The 15,826-nt window shown below is 38.2% G+C and overlaps 1 long non-coding RNA gene across 2 annotated transcripts; it reads left to right on the forward strand.

The window, feature by feature from the left end:
• Nucleotides 1–9,950: 9,950 nt before the first annotated feature.
• On the forward strand, nt 9,951–14,689 carry LOC143414087 (uncharacterized). Of its 2 annotated transcripts, none has more exons than XR_013094643.1 (5): nt 9,951–10,078; nt 11,184–11,519; nt 11,690–11,997; nt 12,680–13,901; nt 13,995–14,689. It is a non-coding gene; the product is annotated as an uncharacterized LOC143414087 (long non-coding RNA). The 2 variants fall into 2 exon arrangements; XR_013094644.1 differs by having other exon boundaries at nt 11,730–11,997.
• The last annotated feature ends 1,137 nt before the right edge of the window (nt 14,690–15,826 follow it).

The raw sequence follows: 15,826 nt of genomic DNA on the forward strand, positions 1-15,826 counted from the left end.
CACTCTAGTATGCTTTTCATACAAGTTTCACACAAGACAGATACAAACTTTATAAGATTTATATATATATTTTCCATATGGGTATATATTGTGACTGTTATAAAAATGTTAATAAACATCACACTGTGGTGCCTGAACTGCCCGAATTAAACTAGTTTTTGATATTGTCCTGCTTAAATTTGTAGATTTTCGCTTTTGTACCCTACAAATCGTACTTATGCATCTCCCCTAAGACTCGTTTAGTGCCTGAGTGTATTGCCCAATTATCCATAGATGAGGACAAAAGCATATCTGGAAAAGATTCGAATGGTCTCTTTTTGCAGCTACAGCTCAATATGCTTTAATAACTATTTATACTTTTCCACCTAAATGTTAACTTAGGATATGCAGTAATTGAGAAACTACACCTGTTTTTATAAACAGTGTCGGTAACCATCTGTTGTAGCTGTATGGCCCAGGTTGTACATGTGGTTGTATAATACAATGGGGAAAAATTCAAAATAAAAATTTATATTTACTTGTAAAAAATTATTGTTTAGTCCTCGGATAGTAAATGGAGCTGTTGGTTGATCGTGAGGTGAAAATCAATAATGTGTACTTGGTCAGAGTTTTATTGCTGTCACTTGGAAAATGGAGAGTCAGAGGAGTTGAGAAAGGCATAAACCAACACAGAGAAGCCTGAGGCGAGGTTTCAGTTCATGTCTCTGGAGTCTGTTTCCCGTCTCCCTCCTGCCCACTTCTTACCTGCCCATCACTGTTGAGCTGGGACTGCGTATGACACATGGCCTCCATGTAGACACCCATGATCACATTTACTGAGACTTTTGCACTTTGTTTCAGATATATTCTGTGCCTGAAGGCATTGCTGATCAAACAGGAGATTAAGTCTGCAACAGCACACTGCTCAAGGGCACAGGATTAGGTGGAGAAAATAGGGATATGCCCCTATCGATGCCCAGTCGCTAATGAATTAACCTTAGTGAAAATTTTGTTTGAGAAAAAGGCGACCACTGTTTTCCATTAGTGTCTAGCCCAGAAGTGTCAAACTCATTGCAGTTCATGGACTACATTCAGTCCAACAGTCCACTGAATAATAACCTGCATGAGGTGAAAACACCCCCAACATTTCCCTTTCATATTTGATCAACCACTGATTTTAACAGTCTGTATTTCCTCAGCCAGCCAGCCTACTGTGTTTGCAACAGTTCCTTAGTGTAACCATCATGCTTGAGTTGGGAATGGCAACCCATGTGTTAAGTATTTGTCAGCAAGTAGGCTGTAAAACTGACAATGGCTCAGACCTCTGCTCCTGGCCCTTTTGACAGCCATTCATGATGTCTTTTGTTGAGCAAAATACAGTGAAAAATCCAAAAACTATTCTCAGAAATTTTCACACTGTGCAAAGCCACAGGTGATCTTTTGTAAGCATCTTTTCTGCAGCACCTACAGCAGTATTCACAAATTGCAACCATTGTCTTACAGAAGTTTTTTCTGTGAATTTTTCTCCAAATGTTTTGCAGTTTCATTCACAAATATCGTTTACCCATTCCACCATTAGTGCAATGACTAGATCTTTTATTCAAACAGAGCTAGACACTATTTTTTAGTTACCTTTCTTACCTCAGCACATAAAATTCAATTCAGTTCAATTCAATTTTATTTATATAGCGCCAAATCACAACAAAAGTCGCCTCAAGGCGCTTCATAGATGCAGAGAAAAACCCAACAATTATATGACAGCAACAAGCACTTTGGCGACAGTGGGAAGGAAAAACTCCCTTTTAACAGGAAGAAACCTCCGGCAGAACCAGGCTCAGGGAGGGGCGGGGCCATCTGCTGCGATCGGTTGGGGTGAGAGAAGACAGGATAAACGCCCGATGTTAATGTGACTAAATTATGTGTAGTGTATTATTTGCTGTGAAAAATCAGGTAAACTGTCTGTTGACAGTTTTAGGCTAGGTTCCATAGCATCAGGTTGCTTACGGATGCTTTTGCTGGAGCTCTTCAGTTCTCACTCTTGCCTGGTGAGTTTATTGAATTTTATTCCATCAGTATTTCAGCAGTCCAAGGCTGTTCATTTGGTTCCTACAGAGCTTGGAAACGGAAATTGAGTACTTTCAGAAAAAAAAGACTAGGACTTTAAATCTATACTAGATGTTCTTTAAATATTTATGTGAATCTTTATGTAAATACTTTATCTTTGATCACATAACCAGAGTAGTTAAGGTTCTGGCATCTTCCTCACAAGACCTGTCTCAGCCTTGCTGTGATCATCCACCTGTTGTGATGCTCTGGGTTATTTCATTTCCTCAAACTCAAACTCCTTAAGCCCTTAAACCATGGCTATATTCCTTTACATTTTCAGCTGTATAAAACATTCCCATAGTCAGTAGCTTAGTCAGTAGCAGCTCCTCACTTGTGAGGCAAAAATAAGCAACCTTGGATTCTATGAACGAGAGGTAGCAGTGGAAATTCAAAATTCAATAAAGCTCCCTTCGTCAGGCCATAGTGCAACTTAGAAAACAGGTGGAATAAGTAACTTTACTTCTGTCTGATCAAAACTTTATTGCCTGTCAATGAGTAAATAAACATATGATAATGTGTCAAAGTTGTTACTGAACTGGTCTCAGCTGTGCCACGCCTGGTGACAACCTAAAAATTGCCTCAGGCTGTGAGGTGTCTTTATAATAGACCCTGCTGTTGATTTATGAAGCCTCGAATTCAGTATTTCGGCTGTTTCCCTCTTCGTATTTTGAAACCAGACAACCAGAGGCCACAGTGCATTGCCATTCAGTAGCCTAATAGCAGAAACAGAAATAAAAACTGAAATACGTTTTTTTAAAAATTGAAGTTAGAAATACCATTGTTTTCCACAGAATGCATGCCTACAATATTCAAGTTATTAAAACATGTTCAGGGTGAAAATGCCTAAATAATGTGTAATAGTAATGAGAGAATAATGCTGTTTATGAGAGTATCCTCAGCTATCCCTTAGCAATAAATTAAACAAATGCATTCCAGATATGTGTAAAACGATAATAATGACTCAACTGAATAGAAATGGTAAAGAAAAATAACAAAAAACAAGATACATTTTTCATTCCACTTAAGGTGACCTGAGCCAGGATATACACTTATATTGTAAGTTTGTTCTCATTTTGTGCTTAGATACTGGCAATTTCCTCAACAAGTGTGGAAATTATTAGTTAAAGGATCTATTTGTATCATATACTCTTTAACCCTATAAGACCCAACCCATCAAAAAATAGCCAGAAAATGTATTTTTTTATTCTGATTTGTTGGAAATGTGATGTCTAATAAACCTTATAACAAAATCCACAAAAAAAATGCTATATCGTATGTGTATCATATGTGTATCATTATATATTTTTTGTATTGCATTTGATACATTGGAGTTTTTGGCAACTTTTTGTTCACAACAATGTTTTGTCCATAACATTTTGAAATTATGGCAAGTATTGATCATGTTGATGAGATAGAGGTCTCAGAAACTCATGTATCAAATATGATACAAAGGGCATATAGGGTGAAATCTGTAGTTTTTAGGATGGATGTCAATTCATTACCTTGTGCAGTAAAGCCATGTGTCATAAAAAGTCTGCTGTTTTAGTAAAGCACAACAGCACGGTGGCATTGGCAATGGACTTTAACTAAAAAGCTAACAAGCCATATATGTCATGGTTTCCTTTTGTTCCACCCCTCTTGTCTCTGTGTCACATTCATACAGTATGTGTTAGTCTGTCTTAGAGCTAGAGCTTAAGTATAGCCAGGACTGAGGCTATACTGAGTTATTCAAAACATTCATGAATAACTGAAAATCGAAAGTTAACAAAGAAAACTAAGAACAAAGGAACCCTAAAGCAACCAATCCGAGAGTGCCTAAAAATTAAATAATTTTAAAAATTTTAAAAACCACGATCACTCACATCACACTGTTAAACTCTGATCGTCCCCTTCTTGGTGAAGCTATTGCATTTATTTGATGTAACAAAAAGGAAAGGCAACAGTTTCAAATGTTCTCTAACAACAAATCCAACTGGCTTGAAGTCAGACTTAGAGAAATATTTGTAAATAATATAGTTGAATATTAAGAGGTGCTGGTTTGAAGGTAAATGCAAAGAAAAACAGTAATTTGTGCCTCAGCTTGTCAGCACTTAATAATGCTCCTGTCAGCTCTTGAAGTTCGAGTTTTGTCAGATTCAAAGAATGTTGAGCCTAAGCACGAAACACTGTAATTAACAAATAAAAAAATGTCCTTGGGAAGAAAACACTTTATCTAACAAGAAATAAGAAAAGAAGATGCAAAACTAACCACTTGAACTACAAGATTGCAAGATTGCATGGCGGTTTACGTTTTTGGTTCCTCTTGTGAACCTTTATAATTTAGCCCTTCTTTAACCATGCTCTTCAAAGGTTACGTCTATCCCTGGAATGGTTTTAAAGTGCTATCAGCTGCTGTGAGGACTTTTTCGACTTCAGCCATGATTGTAGTCTCACTCCACAAAAAGTAATTTGTAAGTTATTGCTCTATCTGGCAGCACTGATTCATCTCACAGTGCATTACATTTTTCCATTTCACCACCAAAATGGACAAGGATTGGCTCTTCTACAGCAGATTTTCTGCCCTGACTTGAGCTTCCAGACAACCTTCTCTAGGTGGATACAAATCCCACCTCCTCCTCCTGGAATATAAATCTGAACTGTCTTTATGTGTTATGAAGAGTCTTTTAGTTTTATATTTAATGTACTTTCAGAATGACAGTGGAAGGTCCATACTAAATAAAGGGATGGGGGGACTAATAATAAGTCAACACTGTGACTGAGGATCAGTTTCAAGTTGAAGCCTTAAAAGCCTTGTCACTATAGGATTGGTACTTTGGCCTAATTTCCTAACAGTTCTACAAAGAAAGGAAGATAATTTTCTTGTGAAGATATCTGACTGGACATACATGGAGTGGCAAGATTTAAACTCCTGTTCATTCGGATTAGATTTTTGTCTTTGTAAAATATATTTTACCTGTTTGTCTGACATTAAAAGTGGAATGGCGTTAATCTTCTCAATAACGTATGAAAGAGGTAGGTTCACAGCGTTCTGTGGCTTTTTAAAGTATCTTTCTGAGTACAGCAGACATAATAAACACGTTACATAACTGCTCTAAGAAAGAGAATAACATTCTGGCTTATTTTAAAAACAACTCAAACTTCAAATGTTAGCAGAAATATTATTAGGTTCAACTTAAGAGATGGGCATACTCTATCGGCTTTAAATGGAAAGCTTCAGAAACCCTCACTCTCCAACACCGTTCTTTTGAGGGCTAGGATGGATTAGGGAGATCCGTGTCTGAGCATTTCTGTAACTTTCCAAAGACGACAGTGTGACATTCACACTCACTTCACACTGTGACTGCCTTACTATGTGTCGGCAAGAAGGTGGTTTAAAACTTCTCTCCCTCTGGCTCTTTTAAGGCATTTCTGTAACACCAATTTGTGGCTTTTCATGTGCACCGCTGTCATTTCGTCCAAGGGGAAAATTTCTCTTAATGTGCACAATTATTGTTCAATTACATACCCTGCCTCTCTTTGAAAGTTAGCTTTTTGTTACATTTTGAAGTGTGTACTTTCAGAAGTGACTTTACAGACATTTCTGGCATGGTTTCACAGCACATTTGTACCACCTGTGTCAATCTGTATTAATCAAACACAACCAAATATACTTTTGTGTGCCGGTCATTATTAGTTGCCCATGGTTGTTACTTTTTGTCTAAAAGTCTTGAGATACCCCTCATTTCTTATTATTTTAAAGTTTTTTTAGCAATTGTTTTTCAGGATTTCTGAAGGTCACAAACACTAATCCAGATCAATTTGAAAACGGTGTTTTCGTCTAAAAACGCTCCACGTCCACACTATCGTTTTCAAGCATTTGTTCATCCACACTGAAACAATCGAAAATGCTACGTTACTGGATTGCTCATGGGTGACACGTAAGACAATTCAACCTGCATCATTTCTGTCTGCCGTTTATTTGAAACATCGCGGCAAAATGTCGAGGAAAAGCACCGAGTTTTTTAAATGGACTGACAATGAGGTGGAGTTGTTGCTACGATTAACACAAAAGTACAAAGTTGCAAAAGCAAATGAGAATTACAGAGTTTGAAGAAAAGCTATCTGGAGCAAGTACAAACTGATATTAATCTTTAGTAGGGCTGTCAAAATTGAGAGCAAACAAAACGACTGCTCTATAATGCCCTGCGTAATCTTAGTTTAATTGGTCACATGACTAAAATACGTCATCGTTTTCGAAAAGGCCCAAGGTTCTCGGTCCACACTGAGACGCGAAAACAGCGTTTTCAAATGTATCCGCTTTGGAGAGCGTTTTCAAAAAGCTCAGTTTTCCTTGACCAAAGACGCTGTCTCAGTTTGGACGGAAGGTCAAAACAGAGAGAAAAAGATGCATTTTCAATTATTATTATTGTGGACATGGCCAGAGATGCGTCTGGTCTCATCAGAAATGGTCTCAGTTCAAGGGTGTCAAAACGCCATACTTAAGGTAGGGAAACAGGGAGAATAGGCAGAGGTATGCCAAATTGCAAAAGAACTGGACTGACAATCAGTGGTGTTATTAATCCAAATGTGTTATTTTTGGTTCAATTCATTGTCAATATATAGAGTTGGGCAGGAGAGAGATACAACAATGGATGTCTAAAGCTCTGACATGGTTTGGGGTTTTATTTTAACCACAGGTGCTGGAGATCTTGGTAAAATTGATGGACCTTTGAACACTGAAAAGCACATTAAGATTTGATCCACCATACAATAACTTCTGGAAAGCATGTGATTGGAAACTGCTTAATTTTTCAGCATGATAATGATCTCAAACACTAAGAACATGAGCCTAAGAGAGCCAACAACTTCCAATACTACACACCAGGCTGTGTTGCAGCATAAAGGTGGACATAGAAAATACTCATTTCAAAGTCATTAGAATTGTACAAGCTCTGTTTATGCCTTATACAGGGAGTGCAGAATTATTAGGCAAATGAGTATTTTGTCCACATCATCCTCTTCATGCATGTTGTCTTACTCCAAGCTGTATAGGCTCGAAAGCCTACTACCAACTAAGCATATTAGGTGATGTGCATCTCTGTAATGAGAAGGGGTGTGGTCTAATGACATCAACACCCTATATCAGCTGTGCATAATTATTAGGCAACGTCCTTTCCTTTGGCAAAATGGGTCAAAAGAAGGACTTGACAGGCTCAGAAAAGTCAAAAACAGTGAGCTATCTTGCAGAGGGATGCAGCAGTCTCAAATCTGCAAAGCTTCTGAAGCGTGATCATCGAACAATCAAGCGTTTCATCCAAAATAGTCAACAGGGTCGCAAGAAGCGTGTGGAAAAACCAAGGCGCAAAATAACTGCCCATGAACTGAGAAAAGTCAAGCGTGCAGCTGCCAAGATGCCACATGCCACCAGTTTGGCCATATTTCAGAGCTGCAACATCACTGGAGTGCCCAAAAGCATAAGGTGTGCAATACTCAGAGACATGGCCAAGGTAAGAAAGGCTGAAAGACGACCACCACTGAACAAGACACACAAGCTGAAACGTCAAGACTGGGCCAAGAAATATCTCAAGACTGGTTTTTCTACGGTTTTATGGACTGATGAAATGAGAGTGAGTCTTGATGGGTCAGATGGATGGGCCGTGGCTGGATTGGTAAAGGGCAGAGAGCTCCAGTCCGACTCAGACGCCAGCAAGGTGGAGGTGGAGTACTGGTTTGGGCTGGTATCATCAAAGATGAGCTTGTGGGGCCTTTTCGGGTTGAGGATGGAGTCAAGCTCTACTCCCAGTCCTACTGCCAGTTTCTGGAAGACACCTTCTTCAAGCAGTGGTACAGGAAGAAGTCTGCATCCTTCAAGAAAAACATGATTTCCATGCAGGACAATGCTCCATCACACACGTCCAAGTACTCCACAGCGTGGCTGGCAAGAAAGGGCATAAAAGAAGAAAAACTAATGACATGGCCACCTCGTTCACCTGATCTGAACCCCATTGAGAACCTGTGGTCCATCATCAAATGTGAGATTTCCAAGGAGGGAAAACAGTACACCTCTCTGAACAGTGTCTGGGAGGCTGTGGTTGCTGCTGCACGCAATGTTGATGGTGAACAGATCAAAACACTGACAGAATCCATGGATGGCAGGCTTTTGAGTGTCCTTGCAAAGAAAGGTGGCTATATTGGTCGCTGATTTGTTTTTGTTTTGTTTTTGAATGTCAGAAATGTATATTTGTGAATGTGGAGATGTTATATTGGTTTCACTGGTAAAAATAAATAATTGAAATGGGTATATATTTGTTTTTTGTTAAGTTGCCTAATAATTATGCACAGTAATAGTCACCTGCACACACAGATATCCCCCTAAAATAGCTAAAACTAAAAACAAACTAAAAACTACTTCCAAAAACATTTAGCTTTGATATTAATGAGTTTTTTGGGTTCATTGAGAACATGGTTGTTGTTCAATAATAAAATTATCCCTCCCATTCTCCTATTAGAATATAATGAAATGAGGAGGAGGTCAAGATTTTGCATAGTACTGTGGCCATCTGAGTAGCGACTTGTCAACTGGCCCTGTCATCTGGCCTGGGCCATCTTGGTGCAGTTCAAGTGCAAATTTACTAATCTCCAAACAGAAACATGCACGATCCGGCTCTCAGGTTTGGGCATTTTTGACAAAAAGCAATTCTTTAGATAGATAGATAGATAGATAGATAGATAGATAGATAGATAGATAGATAGATAGATAGATAGATAGATTGATTCAGGGTAAAAAAAAAAACTAGTCCCTTATGCCAAACTCCCCTCTTTCATGACCAACCAGGTCCCACTTGACTTTGATATTTATAAGGATGCAGGACTGAGACACAATGCAGGTTTGAAAAGCTGATGTTTATGGAAGTAAGAACTCAACTGATGTCACAAGACACAACACACAGGGGGAAAGACATTGTCTTCATTGAATGAATTTAGAATGAGATTCCGTGTGTGTTTGCGTGTGCGCGTGTCTATACAAAAAAGTAAGTATCTGTGTGCACATGTGTGTGTCCAAGAATGAGACAGAGAAAAGCAAAGGTAGAGTATGTTTATGTGTGTGAGAAGGAGGATAGTAGAGAGGGTGAAATCATTAATTCCTGGCATTGAGGACGGGAAGCTAAGCCACTGAGGAGACACACACACACACACACACACACAGTTTTTTGCAGATCAACAGTGCCACCTAGGTCTAAAGTATAGAATTGTATCTGTTGAGTCATATCTGCAAGAAATATTCCAACTACACCTCCATCCAGATCTCTACACTCTTAGAAAGGATGTGTTAAAAAATGACACAAAAAATGTGTTGTTACACTATTAACACATTTTGTGTAAATTTTAATATAACATGTGTAAGAAAATGTGTAAACATTGAAAAAATGTGTAAAACGCTTAACACACTTGATGTGTTGCACAGTTTAACACATTTTGTGTGTTATTTTCAGAATCTAACAACAGGACCTAAAATTAGCAGCTCAGTAATTTGATGCTAGCCCTGTGTTTAGTGAAATAAATTGTAGATTAACAATGTATTATAACTATATTAACTGAATAAATAAAATGTTTAGTTATTGTTTGTTTTCCTTAATCCTTTCCTCATTACTTTCAACAAATAAAACATTTTATAATGTAATGTGGACCAAGGTGTGTATGGTGTACTAAAATTCTGAAAGAGGATTAATTTTTTATTTCTCAATATGTATGGCATACCAATTAATGGCCATGGCTATACTATAAGCATAAGTATCCACAAAGAACAGGCTTAATTTTGACCATAACATGTGAATATAATTGAAGCAAAAGTAGAAAATGAAATGAGTAAGAACACACATGCTTAAAATTGAAACAAATTCTGCCCAGCAACATGACATACCGGCGGCGGGAAGGGGGCGCTATCTTTCGCGCCACTGAGACAAAGGAGACAAAGATGGAGGTTACGTCGCCTGGTATGTTGTCAGACCTTACAGTAAGTATCATTTACCAGTTTATCTTAATGTACTGAAAATATGCCGGGTTTCTGGAAGAATGTGAATTTATATAAAATATAGGAGTTTAGAGTTTAAGTTAATTACTGCTTAACTATACCTAACTAACCTTAATGTAACAGTCTTGCTAACATATCCTACTCTTAATTTTATTATTAGTTCTTGGATTTCATGCCATACTCCATTAGAGTTAATGTGTTTTGGTAGTATTTTTATGTATTACTTTATTCATGTATTTATCTATTTACTTTATTTATGTATTAGAGTATTCAGAAATTGCTCTTAGAACCAGTGTGGTAGTTGGCTAGCGGCTCCGACAGGCATTATGTTGTCTATGAGCAACGCCAGAGTCAGCACCTAACCGTAGCAGTGTTGAGTAAAATGACAATATTGTCGTTAGCTCTGAATATAGCAAATGTAGTTATCACCGCGACCATTCGTTTACTAGCAGAGAATAGGAATAAAGACTGAGTAACTTTAACATGAAATATACCTCATATTGACAGAGATAATTATTTTTTCAAGCAGTTAAAGCAGTTTTTGGATCTAGTATGATTAACTAAAGTATGTGCACATTCTTTTTTAAGGCTTATTGCTGGAAACATGCTCTGATATAGTTTCTTTTTTATGCAGAACTTCTGAGGAAGTAATAGTCAGTGTTATTTAAAAAACCAAACAACAGCAACTTGACCATGCAAATTATCTTACTTATTTAGCCATGTGTTTCATTTTTTCAGCACACATATGACAACTTAGAATCTGTCAAAGTCCTTGTAACCACTTTTATAGATGAGAAAGAAATTTGTAAAAAAAAAATTCTTATTGTCAGCAGTGCCACAGACATCAGACATCACTATTAGTCAGGATCAGATTTATTCACCAAGTAGCAACTAGAAGATAAAATCAATTTATTTATTATTCAGAATTTCTTTTAGTCATTGCGTTATAATCACGTAGTTAAGAAACCGCCTTCTTCTGCTGCAGCTTTTTGAGTAAACTCGTGCTTTTATGCTCTGTAGAAATTTGCTGTCATGACTTTGAAGATTATTGCAGAGAGGTAAAGTGTCTGGTGTTGCCTTTACACAGTCTACCATTACCACAGAAGAACAAAGTCAACCCCTGAAGTCACTCAGGAAAGCCCCACAGATTCTTAAGGAGTATGAAACCTGTCGGTGCCATCGAGGAGGCTCCTTGTGAAGACGTGCATTGGGGATTTGGTGGAGAGGTGTGGTTAGTAAGTATAGCACTTTACTGTACTTTGTTAAAATTTTGCAATGAATGTTTTCCTTTAAAAATGTTGAAGTGCACAGAAGTAAAAAAGTTTGTTTTCCAGTTACCCTCTTAGTGCAGAGAAGCTAACTGTAGCAAAAAGCATCCTCACCACTTTTCCACCCTTAAGTGGCAGGACAGGGGGAAGGATTTGTAAGTAAATTTAGCATTTTAATAATGTAAATTCCACTACATACTGTAAATTGCACTTGTTCCCACTTACTGTGTATCGTGTAACCTTTATCTAATTATTTATTAGAGCTTTTTTTCTCAGTTAAAATTGCTCAGCTGTTACCCATATACCTCTGTCCTTTCTTCCTCAGGAGCATTATTATGATCCAGTCTCTCATTGTGGATTCCTAGAGACTAAACTGCGCAACCTTAGACGGAATCTCGACCAGGGGCAGAGACGTTATAAGAAGCGAAGAGTGACAGATGACTGTGGTGAAGACAAGAAGCTCAGGCGAGAGGATGGGAATACCAGCAGCACAGATGAGTGGGTCACCCAAGTTATTGCGGCCCTCAGCTGAGAACCTTCCAATTATCATGTCAGGCATGGAGGAAACATACACCAGTCTCAGAGCCTGGAATATTCGGAGAGTACCCACGGTTTTTGGACATGCCAAGTCTGGTAAGTTGCTTGGTTCTCTGGTAATGGTTTATGTACTCCTTCTCCACTCAGTTGTGTTTTGCATACAAAGTATGTAACAGGAGTCGATACATTTGGAGGTATGTTTATGAGCTCCTAGTGAATATTTTGAAAGTTTTATAACTTCAGAGTTTGATCATTACTCCCTGCGCACTGATTACAATGAGCATCACTTTTCACATGGTCCAAAATCTTAGTCGTACCACCAAATGACTATCTAATAGTAGGGACATCAAATGACAATGCAGAAAGTGCTGCTCGTGGAAGTGAAAACCCTACAAAAAATCACCTAAATCTGTATGAAACTGCTTTCAGCAGCACTATTTTCAACAAAAAAGCTCTACAGGACAAACCGCAGACAGACAACATAAGAAATTGTCTGCTAGAAAGTTGAACATCAGCTAAAAAGTCCTAATTTTTTCTCAGGGTCTGATGGGACCCAAATCATAGCTAAAATTAAGGAATAATGGACTTGTATTCAAATACCACTCCAAGTAAATTGTTGTTTCACTGTGTAGGTAAGCTTGATGTGGAATGGGTAACAGAAATGTGATACTGTAAAGTTTGATTTTAGCCATACAGCTACCAAATGGACAGAATGTACTTTTGATTTAATGTATTTAATGCTTCATTTTAAACGTAAACACTTCTTTTATTTCCGTAGGCTGGACTTGGAGTTTGGCAATCTTACAGGAGGAAAGGTGGACCTCTTTTTGCGAAAATGGGAAGCCAGTAGGGCTGCCACAAACGATTATTTTGATAGTCGACTAGTCACCGATTATTTATGCGATTAGTCGACTAATCAGATCATCATCCACTGGACGTAAAACTACAGCTTATTGCACCAGCAGCATCTGCTCTTATATAACTATCATTAGCTTACAGCTTTAAGCTTTTAAGGTGCTAACTAAAAATAAAGACAAGATGATAGTTTATTCAATTTTAATGAAATTTGCAGATTGTTTCGGTAAAGTTTAATAAACTCCTTGCTATCTAAAATATAACAGGACACCGGAGTATATTCTCCAGCATCTCACACTTCTGATGATCAGCTGTCTGCTTGACGTTTATTCAGCTGTGTAAAAACTATAACTTTAATCTCAGCCAAACCGATTTACTCAGGAACAAATAAAATACTAAAAAAAAAAAAAAAAAAAAAAAAAAAGCCAAACAACAACATTTTTAATTTATCTAAGTGACTCATATATATTTAACCTGAGTCGCGAAAGACGGCGGTGGGTTTGAAAACAATTTGCCGGGAGTCCGGTGTTCTCACGGCGCTAGTGACCTAGCCCCCGGCTAGCTATCGAGCTAGTGGGTAACAGACGTCTCCGAAAACGTCGGAGCGCTTTTGAAAATATGTGGTGTCTTGATAAACTGAGCAGATATTTGAGGTTTACACAGCTACATTCTCGCCTGAAAATATGTTAAACGTTTATTTTGTGACCCAGAAAGAATAATAAGAGTAATATTAAAACTAACTAGCTACCGCCATTGTTGGAAACTAAGCTGGGCCGCGCTATGAATTCTGGGACACAGCTGCTTCTTCTTCTTCTTCGGGGTTTAACGGCAGCTGGCATCCTTGTACATGCTGTGCTGCCATCTTCTGTTTCAGTCCGTTATTACACTCTTAAATCCTGCTATTATTCCTGCGTCTTTTGCGATCTTACAAAGCTTCAAACGACACGTCGACTATTAAATCAGTCGTCGACGATTTTGATAGTCGACGTAATCGTGACTAGTCGACAAATCGTGGCAGCCCTAGAAGCCAGTATCATTCCGAAGCTCAAATCAGTAGCTGCCCTGGAAACAAGAACCCCCCCGCCATGTGTTAACACACCTACTCCCACCAGTTGGTGCCAGTCGTTGCAGCCTTTTTTGCACTGGTATGTATTCAGTAAAGTTCTCATGGTATTTACCTGAGGAAAGCATTTGTCTACACCTCACTGAATACTATCTTTATCTTCCCCATCTCCAAGCCTGGAACAAGTATTGCATCGCTTTGCAGTGATCCTGAAGCATCATCCACAACACACCAACCCCAGCTGATATGCATCGGTGATCTAAAGAGGGCAACCAGGCAGTACATCATTGTTGCTAAGAATGACAGAGTAACCATTTCTCTGAATGATGGCCTGACGTGTGCTGTGGATAAGCTTTTCAAACTGTACTGGGTATGTAACTTGTCCTATCCAGCACCACTTGGCTCCGTCTTCACCTTCTTTGAGTTTGTCTATGACCTGCCGCTGTCCACCCAAAGGAAAACCAAAGTACTGGAGCTGATTGCACAGATTAAAGGATGCAAGTAAAATGTTCACCTGTCCAAAATGTAGAGAGTCTCTGTTCACAGAGGTGAGAAACCTCATTTGGCATCTTTGTCAAATACACTGCTTATCAGGACTGACCATTTTTATGCCTATGCAGTGGAAAGGTCAGACAATATGAACTGATTGGCTGAAATTTTTGATTTTCGTATTTAAACCCAAGGTACAAAATTGTATAACCTGGATGCTATATTCGCCAAAATGTATGTTTTTCTGTTTGCATGCAACTGCACATTTGTTAAATGTTGACAATTTGTTGAAGATGACAATTGTTACCTTTAAAAATTTTAATTCATGTATTGTCTGGATTATATCAGAACATTATATATATATTGAAAAAATTGAAAAAAGGGCAATCATATATATGATTGCCCTCAAATTTTTTTGACATTTTTATGATCTAGAGAGATAGAAAGCTAGTCAGATATGAATTTTGTTTGATTTTGTAAAGTAAAAATTGTGATATAGCTTTGGCTAAAATTGAATTTAAAACATTTTAATTGAAAAGATTCTGACAGCTGTTGTTCATTCAGTTTGTAATGATTTATAATATGCCAAATAAAAAATGGAATTCAATAAATGTATAATATATACCCATCTTTTTTCTCCTTTTTTAAAAAAAATTGAAATGTACACATTTTAACACATCTTTGTGTCAAAATAACACATCTTTGTGTTTACATTTTTTAACACAGAAGATGTGTTAAAGGAGCAGACACATTAATTGTGTTAAAACTGACACATCATGTGTTGTCCCTAATCTGATGCAGCACATGTGTTAAAATTTAACACATGATGTGTCAATTTTAACACATCCCTTCTAAGAGTGTACATATATGGTAAATGGCCTGCATTTGTATAGCGCTTTTCTAGTCCATAGGACCCCAAAGCGCTTTACACTACATTCAGTCATCCACCCATTCACACACACATTCACACACTGGCGATAGCAAGCTACATTGTAGCCACAGCTGCCCTGGGGCGCACTGACAGAGGCGAGGCTGCCGGACACAGGCGCCACCGGGCCCTCTGACCACCACCAGTAGGCAAACACGGGGTTAGTATCTTGCCCAAGGATATTTGGCATGCAGCCAGGATGCAGCCTGGGATCGAACCACCGACCTTCTGATTAGTGGCTGACCTGCTCTGCCACCTGAGCTACAGCCACCCATATTAGGTTTCTTTTCTAGTTGATATCCTTGCATGCTAATGAAGCTATCATCGTTTTTATAATAACATCCAGCAAGGCCCTAAAGGCACACAGGAAGTGAAGAGAAAGACCACAGTTCCATCACCTAATTGATGAAGACATCAGTCTGTCCTCTGAGGGGAGTTTGACATTACATTCGAAACTCAACTGCAGCAACCAGGGCAGATAGGCAGCATTGATGAGTATACATCACGTTTGAGGGGACCGGTTTTGATCAGATACTATGCTTTCAATTCCTATCACATTTCTCTTTTTGGAGAAATAATCTTCCAAACTA

Source organism: Maylandia zebra, linkage group LG19 (assembly GCF_041146795.1).
Source record: "Maylandia zebra isolate NMK-2024a linkage group LG19, Mzebra_GT3a, whole genome shotgun sequence".
Taxonomy (NCBI): domain Eukaryota; kingdom Metazoa; phylum Chordata; class Actinopteri; order Cichliformes; family Cichlidae; genus Maylandia; species Maylandia zebra.